Source organism: Scomber scombrus, chromosome 10 (genome assembly GCF_963691925.1).
Source record: "Scomber scombrus chromosome 10, fScoSco1.1, whole genome shotgun sequence".
Lineage (NCBI taxonomy): Eukaryota > Metazoa > Chordata > Actinopteri > Scombriformes > Scombridae > Scomber > Scomber scombrus.
In genome coordinates, this window is record NC_084979.1 from 15,116,008 (window position 1) to 15,131,641 (window position 15,634).

General features: G+C 36.8%; 1 protein-coding gene across 2 annotated transcripts in view; it reads left to right on the forward strand.

Annotated features, from left to right (window-relative positions):
- Positions 1-4,036: 4,036 nt before the first annotated feature.
- The window catches only part of stat6 (signal transducer and activator of transcription 6, interleukin-4 induced), a 28,048-nt gene continuing 16,450 nt past the window's right edge, over positions 4,037-15,634 (forward strand). For both annotated transcript variants that reach the window (XM_062426689.1, XM_062426690.1), the window contains exon 1: positions 4,037-4,280. The gene's annotated coding sequence lies outside the window, so the exon portion shown is untranslated. The remainder of the gene's footprint in view (positions 4,281-15,634) is intronic.

The window sequence follows — 15,634 nt, forward strand, 5'->3', positions numbered from 1 at the left end:
ATCTGAACAACTCTGTGCGCAAAGAAGTTAAAGTTTAGTCAAAGCCTGAAACAGGATCCATTCCTCCTCAGTTATGGATAGCAGTGTCAAAGCTGAGTTTGAAACATCTGTGACTGAATCCCAGTAGAACAGTGTTGCTGCTGTTGATTACAGAGTAATTAATTGCCTAATAATGATGCATAGCTCTGTTATAAGCACAACCTTATGCAGTGGCTGCCCTTCATCCTCTGATGAAGGATAATGATTTCTGCAGCTGTTTAAAAATTATTTCCTATCTTTTCGTGTCACAAACTCAATAACATAATCCACAAAACAACATAACCTTGTGAAGGTAGAACAGACCATGTGGAAATGTGACATTGGAAGTCGTGGAGAGGCATATTTCACTACTTGCACACTAATTTCATGCAACAGGAATTAAGTGTTTTGGAAGTCTTATATTGATAAAATGCTTGCTGGGGTCTTGCAACAGTCACAAATCATGTAATAAAAGCCTTACCTGCACAATGTGATGGTTTTACTGAAAGGTAATCTATGATAATTATTTTTTTAAACACTGAGACAATAGCTGCAGTATTTTATGTCTACCTATATATTTCCATATTCTGACTTCCTGCGAGTCTCTTTCTATCCATTACGTGAGTGAATTCCAGTTTGTCCTTTTTGTCCTGAGTGATTCCTGTCCTCCAGGAAGTCAATCATTTTCTTCTCCCTGCTGATTGGAGGTAATTAGGCGAGCAGAGTTTGTAATTGGATAATAAAAGATGCTAATGAGCTGCTGTCCTATTTACTCGTACTGTCGCAGTGAATAGCAGGGCACAGCGCAGATGCAGCCTCCTCTCTGCGATACAGCTCCAATAACAAATGATACTGAAAATACATTTCACCAAAAGATATACATGTTGATTATTGATATAATTACCTTTGTATACTTGGGTTATAAAGTAGTTATATAGGAATATGACTACATAGGAAGAGGAGGAAGTTATAAAGGAATAATTAGTCGCTTAATAATTTCATATCGTCTAAATGTATGTAGATGCTAAAGTTTTTAGCTGCTACTGACGGATGCACTAATGACTTTGTTCATACATTATATTGTTTTTTGTTTTTTTTGGCATGCACTCAACTTTAATATCTGACTTTTATGGTGTCTGTGCACACCTTCAGTGTATGCTTCATTCAAAGGTGTCTTGACAAAAACTTGCAAGTTATTTATGGTAACAACCCTCATAAAGAAAGGTCATTCTTTGAATCTCATTTCACATGGACACAATTTTGCTCTATACCTTTTCCATGCTGCTGGCCCTCCATTGTCCGGGCCTTGATACTGACAAGGTTGACATCAGAGGAGAGCTCTGACACTGGGTGAGTTAGGACTGCCAGCTGTTAGCAATCAAGTCTATTTTGAAGTCAGGGACACATAGACCCCCAGGGCCAAAGCAGCAACTAGCCCAACCCTTTGCCAACCCCCTCCACCCCAGCCCACAACCTCCGAGCCCCCTGGTTCCACAGATAGCCAGCACAGCTGTATTGGTTCCAGATGTTGCAGCCCTGCAGTAAGGGCCTTTTACCTAAGAGGACCCCGAAAATAATGACAGGCCTGCTCAGAGAGTGGTAATGCAGCAAACAACAATAATACAAACACTGAGATATAGAAACCTGCAACCAACAGACAGCTGAAATGCTAAAAAGTTAATTCTGTCTGTGGCTGAGTTTTTAATATCCATCAAACATATTTTTTTGAAAATGAGAAGCTGCTTATTGTGATAGAAAAAACACCACCACTGCCAACTGCTTTTAAAGTCTGTCATCTTATATTAACCATTGTCTCTCTCCTGGAAGCTGTAGTTGTCATTATGAATATTTAGCCTGAGTACTAAAGAGGGTAATCTTAATGGCAACTGTGACTGAGTCCATCAGGTTTGCAATATTTGGCAGTTTGGAACATGGTAGCAAGAAACCGTGGAAAAAATTAATCAAAATCAATAGACGACATCTGCAGCTTCAAGCCAGACAAATAATACAGTCTAAACCCGATTCACATGAGGAAAAATGAAACAATGGAAACTCCTTTGGTTCCCTGGAAGGAAATGATCAAATCTTTGCAGCTGCATTGTTTCTGTGTTAGACAGGTCAATCAAAAATTCTTGGGAAATTGGATTTGACAGGTGGAATGTCCTGGTAACATGTCTCAGCCTGCCCCCTCTCACATGACTCGCTGAATAAATAAATAACACACAGGAATATATACTGGAATAAACACATTGCTGTCAAAGAACAACTGAAACAGAGACGTCTCTGTGAGAACGGCAGCAGAATATTAATTTATTAGAAACAGATCAAATGGTTAACATGAATATTCTTATACTAAGTTAGACTCACCTCATGTTAGGTAGTCTGCTGTTGCTCGTGTGTGATCCTGCTATGATGGTACCTAATTTCAAACAGACCCCTTACCACATTGAGGGCTAGCAGGTTTAAGGCAGGTCTGTACCTCCCTCATGTGGCTGATGCAAGAAACTGTGAACCAGAGGAGCCGACTTTCATGAATCTGTTTGAAATTTTAGGAAGGGTTTATTTTGTTGTAAAACTTAACCATCAAAATATGGATATATCAGAAATTGTGCATATAATACTGTTAATACTAATACTAACAGTAATACTAACACTGATACTTCTGCTACTACTACTACTACTACTACTACTACTACTACTAATAATAATAATAAACCACCATCATCATCATAACACTTTTATGTAAAACTCAGCACACAGTTACAGACATAAAACTAACATAGAGCATTATCACTGCTTCAAAACCTTTAAGCAGCAGCTGGACTGTAACACATTAAAATTCTTTAGCGACCCCTGGTGGCTCCACATAGGCAAGGCAAGGCATATAATATACATATAATATATATGATATCATTTTGACATTATCTGTTATATTCTAAATGTTTATATTATATCATTGTACTATTATTACTAATACATTGATATGTAAGCAGTATTATATTGCTATTGTAGTTGGGCAACATGGAGTGAATTTTAACCTGCAGCACTGACTTGTATTTTATAATATCATAATATGTTTTTGTGTGTAAAACTTGAATTAGAAAAGTAACTAATCTATAACATTAGAATAGAAACGGAAGTGAAATCGAATAATAAAATAGCTTAAAATAGAAATAAACTAAAATAGTAAAGTACAAGTACTACAGATTTGCACTTTAGTACAGTACTTGTGTTTATGTGGTTACATTTCACTACTGGTTCAAAGTTGAATGGCTGGACTGGAGGCGTGCAGCTCGAGATGAACTGTAATTACCCAATATGTAGATAATAATAAACCACAACCAATGAACCACTGCTGGGATATATTTCAATATATATTGGACTAAAAACACCAACTATTGTCTTAATTGCAGTTGGAGCTAGCAGAAAGGTAAAATCCTGAGAGGGCGATTATTGGATATTAAGGGTTTAATGGTTTCCCGTAAGTGGGTACCGTTGGGAAGATATCCGACTTGAGGTCACTACCATCTGCAGATATGGTATCGAGTGTCTCAGTAAGACTTACTGGAAGTTACACCATGCTGTGAAATGACTGAACATTACTCCGCCTACATCTCCTTCTGTGGAAGGCCCAAGCCCTCTACACTCGGTTGTAGTTTCTGTTTTAACAGCGGTGGATGCCTACCTTATTTCTATTGTACGTGTGCTCAAGCCATACAGTTTCTCTCCTCAGACAATAAAGGCGGCAGAGTGCGTACTTTATAATCTTCTCAGATTCAACTAAACAGAGCATGACTAGAGGAGGTTCACATTAGCGCCAAAACATACTGTAGGCTTTCCCTCCACAGTCTTATACATATATATTTACATACATATATATGCTTCACCATATCGCTCCACACCAGCCCTGATGTTTGTCTGGTCTACACACTGTATCTCGGCCATGTGTGAACTTGAACGCCAGGGCAGGAAATAAAGCGCGCTCCCCTATACTGGCACATCGTGCGTAACAGGGAAGTGAGACTTAATCTACTGTCTGCGTTGAGGGAAAAAAAGTTGTCCGTGCCTACTCGACGAGCTGCTCGGCGATCTAAATTCATTTCTCCTCGGTTCAAAACAACAAAAAGTATCAAGTTTTCTGCGTCAAATTGAGTGATGGGGGCAGGAAATGTTCAATAGGATATTCGGACTGGCTGTGTACTTATGAGACAGAAGAGGAGGAAGAGGTGACGGATCACAACACTGTCAGTGTTTTGCTGAAGGTAAGTTTAAATGTTTGTTTTATTCTATGTCTTTGTTAAATACCGGGACCTACACTTTATTAGGCTTTGTCAGATGTAGAAACGGTGCGTTATTAATGAGGCTGTGTGTGCCTCTTTCGATGTTTTGGTTACAAAAAAGAAAGAAAGAAAAAAAAACAGGCTGTTGCAGGATGTGTGTCGGCCTCGTGTCCTTTCTACAGCTATGCAAACCTTAAATGTGATTATGTAACTACATTATCACCCGCTGAAAAGAGGCTAACATGGGCTTTTAATTGTTATCCTGTATTTCATAAAGTCTTTAAAAGAGTTATGTATTCATCAAGGTAACAGAATTAATGTCTTTATGAAGTCAGTCCCTCCCTCTGTGCCCTGTGCCAATAACACATCGGTGTCAACACTGCTGTTCCTAGAAGCCTGGCAGTGTAATGATCCTAATATGGTGTTTAAACCAGTACTGGTGGAACTGATTACATTTTTATATTGATATACAAGCACTGTATCTACATACACTTATTTACAAATTGCAAAACTGCATTGAACTCCAAATTAACTCTTGTCTTTCCTATTAATACCAATTACACATGTGATGGAGGGCAAGTTAGAGCAGTCACGATTCTTGTTTTATTTGGCTGTGTTGCGAAACATTGGCAGCCTTTCCACATTCATGGAGCCTACTTCAGTGAAACATTTGATTCATGTGTAACACCCATTCTCACTGAAACCTGAGGAAGGGCTGGCAATGGGTAGCTACTATACTGAAGCTACAATGATTAGTAGATTATTCGATCAACAAAACAGTTTGTCGGGACAATAAAAACATGTCCAGGATTAAAAACCTGTCAGCTACACGCTCCAGTGGCCCCACATAGACACTAGGAGACAGATGACTGGAATCTGATCCAAAATTATCCATATTACAAATTGAACTATGCAGAGTGCTTCCTGTATATTCTTTAATGGCTCATATTGAGCAGCCACAGCTGTTTTTTTCTTGACAGCTACTCTGCACTTGGCACTCCTAGAAAGATCTACTGTCTGTCCTTAGCTGCTCCCACACAGAGAAAGTGAAAGGGGGAAGTCTCTGTAAAACTATCTCTTATGCTCCTGTCTATAATACATTTGAAACAATCTGAATGAAATATATTTGCATTTGTATATTATCTTTGTATTGAGGTAGAAGGAGTAGATGCCTTTTTATGGATTTTAACATGGTAATTATGCATTTTTTGTGGAAAAACCACATAAGACACACATTATTGTTCTAGGCAGTGTTTTTATATGTCATAATACGTGTGGGGACCTTTAAGGATTTTTAACAAGGAAATTGGACAGGTCTGACACAATTTATTTATCCAAACAGAGGATTTTTATGTCTTGTTGGACTGGGGGAGTCTTGCATCTTTGTTTCTGTCTGTTTGGACACATATTATTGCATGACTGTGGTGGAAGAGCGATGACTGCTCTGTTGGTCATCTGAGGTTACTCCCTTTTCTTTTTTTTCCTGCCTCGCATAATAGTCTCGCATTTATGAGAATAGACTAAACAAATACTTATAGCATGTACACAATTTTTTACTGTTGAAGAGAGCACTTTTCTCCCAAAATATAGGGAAGTTCATTTTTGATTATATGATGAAGGAAGTATGGGCATTTGTCACGCAAGATTCGGTCTCTTAGGTCAATAAAGTGGTACTTTCTGTTAGGAAGTGATGCAGGCTACAGTAAGAGCATAGCCTGTTGTCCTTTTGGCAACCATGTTTTTAAAGCAAATTTTTGGCAGGAGAGTAACAGAAAGTGACAGACACAAATAACAACAGGGGTTTGACATTCCTACAAGATACTGCCTGCCTCCTGCAAGATTTTAAGAAGTGGTTAGGGTTAGGGTGTTTCTGTGTGGAAATTACATAAATCAGCAGAATTGTCAGCATGAAGTACTTTTCTCTGTTCACTTAAAGCAGTTTTACAGAATTTTGTTTTCTCAAGTTAAATAATCTATATTGTTATTGTTATTATTACTTGTTATTATTACTGTAAAGTGCAAGTGTTTCAATAATTGCTTTGTGAACAGTATGTATCTTGTTCTCTAGTGCTGCACAAAAGTCGGCATAATCCAAGTTTTTTCTTAGCAATTTTTCTCAGTAATGTTCTAGTGTTGTTTATACTTCATTATACAAAAGCACAATCCTCAGTATGTTTTTGATTGGAGCTGAAACATGGGGTCAGGGAATTGATGATTAGCAACTATTTTGATAATCAATTTAGGACTGAAATTAAGAACTAATTATCGAGTAATTTGTCTAATACCCAAAGATATTTTGTTTACTATCACTTAAGACAAAGAAAAGTCAGCAAATCCTCACATTTAAGAAGTTGGTACCAGAATATTTTTCTATTTTTACAAAGAAGGAAAAAAAAGAATTAAATGATAAATTTAAACAAATCTTTGCTGATTGATTTTCTGTCTGTCTGAATTTGAAGAAGTCACCTTTTGCCTTTGGATATTTTGAAGCCCATTTTCACAGTTTGAAAATAATCATTAGTTATTTGTTTGATAAATATCTGTGAACAAAGGCTTCTCTTTGCTGTATAGTGTGACAGGTAGAGGTGAGTGGGCTGGTGGAAAGTGCAGATATTGAAAAATAATAATTGTAATATATATATATATTGTTACAAATTTTGTTTTAAGTTAAGAGTTACGCATTCAAAGTAATTGGTTGTCAGTCTAATCAGATTGTTATGTTTTCCCCCACATTCATTTCTGAGAATGCCAGTGGAAATATCCAGTATCATTTGACTTCCCATTATGCAGTGACATTTACTACACAACCTTACATGTGAGTTTCCATACCTAAACAGATATCATCATAGTTGTATGAATAGATATCACGCAGTAGTGACTTCCAGTAGCCAGATTTTGAACTACAAAGGTGAGTATATGTGTTACTTCCCACTTCATGCTGTGCATGAGAAGTCCGTTGAATACGAAAGATCGTATCTTTCTCTTACTCACTTTCTGATTTCAAACTTTCACATCAACTTGTTCTATTGATTTTAGACTTTTTGACCAATAGACAGCAGAGGGTCATTGTGAATGGTCATTTGTCTGACATTGTTGTCACTAACACCGGCTCACCACAAGGGTGTGTAATAACACCTCTTCTCTATATTTTATATACTGACGGCTGTAGATCAACTTGTGACAGTAGCTTCCTTGTTAAGTTTTCGGATGACACTGTGTTGCTGTCCCTCCTTCAGGGTACCCAACAGAACCATGGTGCAGTGCATCCAAAAATAAAGAAATGCTGATTGATTTTCGACGTGACAAGAAGGCCTTCACTGAAAGTGTCATAGATGGAGAGAAGATTGAAACTGTCAGCTCCTACAAATATCTTGGCACTGTCTTTGACAACCAGCTTAAATGGGATGCAAATACTGAAGTGTTGGTCAAACGTGGACAGCAGAGGATTCATCTCCTTCGGATGTTGAATTCCTTTTCTGTCAGTCCAGTGATTCTCTGTCGTTTTTCTATCAGTCATTCATTGAAAGCCTTTTAACTTACTCTTTTATCTGTTGGTTTAATAGTCACCCGGATAAGCGGAAGAAGACGGTACGGTATGGTACGTTTTAATAATCTGTCACTCAAGGACAGAAATAGTCTCAACAGTATCGTGAGAACCTGCTCTAAGATCATCGGACTTAAGCAGAGAGACCTAGGTTCCTTATGTGAACTACAGGTCATGAGGAAGTCACACAATATTTTGAGTACTTCCGGGCATATCTTAAGAAATGAATTTTCATTATTGCCTTCAGGGCGTCACTATGCCCAACCCGCATGTAAGGGTAACCATTTTTCCAAGTCCTTTATCCCCTCTGCTGTCTGACTGCTGAACAAATCTATATGAGGTCCAGTTGTATCTGTATGTTATTGCACTGTGCAGTTGGATACCGTAGTGCATTTTTTATCATTTAGAGCTTGTATAGGCTACCTCTTAATGAACTATTTATTGGACTAGGGCCCGCAGACTTTGCACACAGATTTTGCACACTGATTTTGCACTTTTTGCACACAGCTGCCAACTCTTCTTCTTTCTTCTGTGTTTTATCTTGTTATTTAAGTGTACGAGTATGTTGTGGTGCGAGCTGTCAAATGAATTGCCCTTCAAGGGATTAATAAAGTTGTCTTGAATCTTGAATGTTGAATCAGTTAAAGAGTTTGTAATTTTGGATTATCTAAATGAAATGGACTTAGCTTGACTGTGTTTGTCAGGGGCAGAGTACCTTGACATGTTGCCACATCTGGTATCAAAAACTAGATGTAATTCATATTCAAGAGAGTTACACCTCTATTGAATGTTTCACTAGAAATATATGGTTTTGTTTTTACTGAAGCAAAACCTGGAAGCCCTGACTGTCAGTACTTCATATAAGTGCATAACAAAAATGCCAAACCTAATTTATTGAACCAGAACTTTAGACTGTAGCTTGCTGACACATAATTCACCACAAAAAGAAAGATTTGCATTAAACAAATGATGAAACTTTCAAGACTTTCCCAAAGTTTCACAAACTTGTCCGCTTGCAGTTTTATGGGAAAAGTTATTTTTTATTGTTGTTGTTTCTGACTTTTGCCACTCTATATTAATAACTTCGCTGCCTGCATTACATAAAATACAAAATACATATTTGACATCAGAGTTTAGATTTTCTGAACTCAAGGCCCAAAAAAGAGTTTCCAGTTTGAATGGGATTTTTTTTCTTCCCATTAAATGAATGAACCTCTGGCCAGAAAATACTTAATGATGGACAAGTCCAGACTATATGAAGCTTTGCTTTTTCAGATTTTTACAATGAGTAACTTTTTTACTATTGATTGATATACATTGAGATGACTTCATAGTTCACATTTTTCGTGACCTGACATTTAACTTGTCAAACTAATCTTGTCCCCAGTTACATCTACCGCTAAATTCTGTAAATATTACTTGATGTTGTGCTTATGTTAGACAGCACAGAATAAACACACAGGAAATATGGGGAGAGGAAGGGGAATGATGTTGCCTGATTTGAACTGTAGCACGTATACATGTGCGTGTGAGGCCAGACAAATAGGAAACATAATGTAATAAAACAATATATAATAATAATGTTGTCCTACAAGAAATGTTTCTGCCAGATTGTAATACACTGATGTACTGTATATATTTTTTAGATTTTAAAAATGGGAGAGGAGCTAATAAGGGGAAAATTTGTGCAACAGAGATTTAACTGACCTACTGGTTTACACTGGAGCTGCAATGATTACTAAATGAATCGATCAGTCAATCGACAGAAAATATAACTATTTTGATGATAGATTACAACAAAACATTGTTTTGAGTAAAATTATCTTGTTCCAGCTTCCTGAATTTAAAAGTGTTCTGGTTACTTGAAACATCATTGACAGTAAACTGAATATCTATCAGTTACATCTTGGGCTTTGGGAAGCTAATTGACATTTTTTCACAATTTTCTTACATTTTATAAACTGATTGAAAAAATAATTGACAGTAATTATTGATAATGAAGATAATCATAAGTAGCAGCCCTAGTTTATACTGAACACATCCAAAGTCTTGTCTGAAGGTAAGAAATACTTTATTTTCAAATTTTTAAGAATGAAAAATATCATTCCACGATTCTGCAGTTTTTTTGTGGTTATCGCAGCCAAAATAGCTTGATTTTGCAGCAGCTTTTCTAAAAAAATATGACATAATTTGCAGTGTTTTATATGCTGTTCCAAGCATAGGAAAATAATGCATTTTTAAAAACTACTACCGATGAAGAGTCATATGTAATCACTTCCTGCAATAAAAAGCAAACTGCATCTCACAGAAACAACCATATTTCAGTGCTAATTTTCAGATTCATTTTGTGACCATGAGAACAACAAGCTCAAAGTTATATATAGTCTGCCATTAAATAATGCCATTGAAATAATCCATTAACAGAAAAATAATCATTATCTGCAATGACATAAATTAACATGAAATGCAACAATTACACAAAATCATAAGCAGTCTTTAGATTCGGCCATTTCATGTGGAAATTTAAAAGTTGCGGTCAATTAGCAAAAATTGCAAGCTCTCACAAATATTTCAGAGAGTTCGTACATTCATGTTAAATATTGTGATCACAAAATCGCAATTTCCTGGAATGACTGAGCTTCATTACTCCAAAGCTAGTGGGTACATAAGTACAATTACCACTCCAAAGGTTTCACCCATTGCACATAGCCATTGCTGCAAAGGCTTGTGTCAAAATGACCTACCAGACCCCCTGCATGCTGAAAACAGACAGCATTTTGTAACTTATTGCTAGCCCATGAACTAAAGGCGAGGAAGCCGGTTTAGCAATACAGGGGATATCACATTTAACAACTGCTGTGTTTCTATGACAAGAGGTAATCAGAAAGGCATTCATTATTTCAATAAATAGATATAACACAACATACGAGTTGAACTACAACAGAAGCCTTATTTATATGATCCTATTGGCGTTGGTTAGCGTATCCTTGTTGTCTGATCTTGTATTCTGCCTTTTGCAAAGACAGTGGTGGATTTTCCCTATGCAGAAAAGGAAACCATTCTGTAGCTCAATGTGCTAGCTAAACACAGCATAGCAAGTGTGTCTATCCAAACACTGGCTGGAGTACTGTATGTTGTTGTATGGTTATAAACTGTTGCCTAAAACTGTGCCCAAACAGTTCCCTGATTATTGTAAACATCCACCTAAATATGCCAGAAATATGCCCTGTATCTCGCCAGGGCGTGCTTGTTAATGCCAGTGCTGTGTGTAAAGTTCAACTGTGTCTAAATAAAGCAGGTTTGCGAATGCAGAGCTGACCCAACATGGAAACAACAACTTAGCTACAAAAGGGAACAAACATTAGGACTACAGGGATCAGATTGTATTAATTCTTATTAACACTTACTACTGGTTTCACCACAGTATTTTTTCCAAGGTGTATATTTCTAAAAGTCATGAAATAAATGCTTAAAATGATTGAACTTTTTAAACTTTGGTGCAACAAAGATTTTATGCAAGATGATTAATTTCTCCACCTGAGTGGTACTTGTGTGTGTGTGGGTGTGTGCACGAGACAAGTGGATATTGTTATCATTACTACAATATCTTTGCTCAACACGGTGGCTCTTGATTACGCGTGTTGACAGGCAGTCGACGAATGAAAGCATATTTTGGATAACCAGACAAACTGCTGATTTTTTTGGCCGGCCAGCTGCACTTGCACAGTTCGGTTAGCTAACTCAGCCAGACATACAAAATGCTTTTCTTTCAGTTCAGCATCTGAGACTGAGAAGAAAATGAAAAATTGAAGTCAGACAAAGCTGAATTTGTTGACAAGAGGTGAATGAGAGAAAGAGAAAGAGAGACAGCGATTGAGATGACACACAATGCAGGCTCAGGCAAAAGAATGAAATAAAGAACACAAATCTAGTGTGGGACATTCATTTAACATTTAAAGCTCAATAATTTCACAAACATTTTGGCAGAATTATTACATTTATTTGTTGAATTGGGGCAGTTATCAAAAGTTGAGCTTTTATTTATTTTTTATTTTTTACTCTAAATTCTTGTTGGTTCTTGGTATTTCTTTCGGACTTACATATTGCAGTTTTAACCTGATTCTTATGTTTTACTCATTGACAGATCATTTATGCTATTGTCCACTGGTATGGTTGTAAAAATGTTTTGCTTTCAAATCATCTTAAAATGCATATATTTAGATCAGGAAAATCAACATTTTTTCAGCTCATTTAAGGGTATTAAAAGGAATACTTCATTAGTTCAGGCAGAGAACTGTGGTTGTGCTTATTACCATCAGCTGCTGTATTTATGCTTCAATATTGCTGCTTACTCATCAACTGCTTGGCTCCTTATTGAATAATAATGTTGAATCGTGGCAATGTAGGTATACTGTGCGGCCATTACAACATTCTCTGTTATAAACATCTCACTTGTACTCTGCTGTTATTCCTGTGTTATGCCTTTGGTAACTTTGTGCTGGACTACACTTGTTGCCTTCTATCTGTAATTTTGTCATCCTGTTTTTCAATTCTGTATTTCTCTGAATTTATATATGATCTATCCTGCACGCACAACATGTTGCATTTCCCCAATCACAATACCGGGGGTCGCTGGTTGGGACACTAACAATATAAAACGCTGAACCATAAAAAAAGGATAAAATATATTGTATGGCTGTACAGATTGTAAAACCCTCTGAGGCAAATTAATGATTTGTGATATTTGGCTATACAAATATAACTCACGACTTGCCTGACAACCTCACAGTCACTTCACCCGACCAAGAGATACTGCACTTGTTTTTATGTATTTTTACACGTTACTTATTGTATTGATTAAACAATGAGATATAAAGCATTAATTAATAAGTTTTAGAGGTGCTAAGTGACAGATTTTACTTGACCTCTTTTAGCTCTAGCCTCATTTAGGGTACAAAATGAGAGTGGGATCAATCTTCTCACCTAGTTCTCAGCAAGCCAGCAAATAAGTGTGCTTGCCAAAATTTCAAACTGTTCCCTTGAGGGCGGATTCATTCTTTCACAGAGCAGTGTCTTTTTCTGTCAAAAACTGATCTTGATAGTAAATGTCAGAGACAAATGTTTTCTGTATTCCTGCCTGAGTTTCCAGCCGTAATTTTTAGGGCCCTATGATTCCCACATTGCAGAATACATGGACTGAATCACAGGATTTGATAATCAATCAATTAATCTCAATCAATCTTTATTTATATAGTGCCAAATCACAACAAAAGTAATCTCAAGGCATTTTACACATAGAGCAGGTCTAAACGGTACTCGTCAGTGTAAAAATAGAATCAACTGTTAAACAAGGAATATCATCGAACTAGCCAAAATGTGGATACTATTTGTAAAACTATTTGTAAAACTCTGGGTTTTCCTTATTATTTTCACAGCGCCTTAGTCGAATGAACAGAAGAAAACTCTGCTTCGTGTCTCTATCGTGTTTTGCTATTGAAGGGTGCGCTGCTTCTGTCCTCTGCTGTCTGTGTTGGAGGGTGGGGCTCAGCTCCTCCACACACACACACACACACACACACACACACACACACACACACACACACACACACACACACACACACACACACACACACACAGAGCAGCCAGCAGAGAGGCCACTGTGGAGACAGTGAACCAGGTGAAGAGAAAGATAAAGTTTTACTTGAGCTGTAACACAACGATGCTCGTTAGTGCAATGAAATCTTTGCGGGTAAAAAGCCAGTAAGAGAAATTTATCAAACCAACAAGTATGGACATGTTGGAAAGCAATATTTTCCCACTGCTTTACAGAGAAAAGCTGTCTGTATGTAGTAATTACATTTTCCCATAAATTTTCCCCATAAATCTTAAAATGTGGCTGCTTTAATTCTCTTCAACTTAGTTACAGGCTGAGATGACAGCTGAATTTATTCTTTTGTTAATATAATTTTTTTTAATTAAAGAAAAAAAAGTTTATTTGTCAGGGACAGTGCATATTAATAAACATATCTGTAAATATGCAGTAAATATTTTCATCTGTTGTCCCTGGCCAGGTGTGAGTTGGCAGCCTAAAATCAAGAAACAGATTTAAAACATTATAAGACAAATTAGTTACAATAAGTATAAAAAACAGAGTGACATACAGTAAGCAACACACAGTAAAAGCAAAGCAAACTACGTCTGAACAAAGCGACAAACAAACAGTTACAGAGCAGCTTGAAAGGAGCAGACATAAGCAAGAACAAATGTGAGCCAAAATGGATGTAAGCGTAACACATATGAGCAACAATCAAACAAGAAGCAGGACAACAGTAACACAACAAGGTAATTCAACTGCATAAACAGGGACAGACATAAGAAAAACAAGTGCAAGAAACATGATAAAAATAACACTAGGGCAGGTCAGGCAACAAGACATTTTAACAACATACACAAAGACAGACTAGCAGGAACAAGTAAAAACAGGTAAAACAAATATGGGCGACAGGGCAGCAGTTTTAGCAACAGGTCAGTTTTGTCAGGTGATGGGTTCATCCAGATTCACACACACACACACACACACACACACACACACACACACACACACACACACACACACACACACACACACACACACACACACACACAAACGTACCAAAACACTTTGGTACAAACACATGTAACAACACATGCATTTACATTTGATCACTGCATGAGCACAACATTGTAACTATCTATAACTGTATTTGTTGCTCATTTTGTTTGTTGTATCCTTGGAAGTACAGTTTGTTTGTATACTGTAAGCATGAGTATGGTTTACTGGTATTTATTTTATTTATTAGTGTGTATCTTACTTAGTATTTGATTACTTATTTAATTATGTATGTATGTATTTATTTATTTATCCATGTATGTTTCTATTGTTATTACAGCAAAACATGAACATCACAGAAACACTACATTGCAGTTTAATACTGTGGTACAAACACATGTAAAAACCTTTTGTCACTTTTAAGCTCATTTCACCAATATCTAAATCTGCCACTGCAAACACATAATTAGAAAAGGAAGCTTCAAAAGGAAAATACAGAATCGGGAAATAACAACCTTAAAATTGGATGACTCACACTGTTTATTCTGTCCAAAAGCTATGACACAACATCCCGTGACACAACAGTTGTATAAAGTTCAATATGCTGTCTCATGACTCAGTACAACGATTTTCTTATTATAAACTGAATTATCTCTTTTCTCACCTTTCCAAAAGTATTGTGGGTGGATTGAAACTATATAACATTTCTGTGTCACCAAATCAACATGAACACCAGCTTGGATTAAAAATAAAAGAGGAACTACTTCCAACAGCTGGTCTCCAGAGAGACAATCTTCTGATACATCAAATACAGGAATAATGGTTAGACCTTGCGTTTCTGCAAATGGTCAAGTCTCCCATGGGTTAAGGTTAGGGTTAGGGTTGTTCTAAAATTACAACTTTCCCTTTATGATGGTATACTGAGTCATTGTAACTTTTTAGAAGGAATTAACTTGTTTAGCTGAAGCAAAGGGCTGGTGATATGTCTCTGAACATATCACACATCACTGAACCACACTGTTGAACTGGGTGACATGTGCCTTTATTCCAGTGAACATGGGCATTGTAACTTATTTTTAGTAAAACCCACATTCATTATCTTGGCACCGTAAATACTCAGTTATGCACCAAATGTGTATAAATCTGCAGCTGAAAGTAGTCCCCAACAAATGCACAAATGTATTCATATTTGAGAAATGTTTG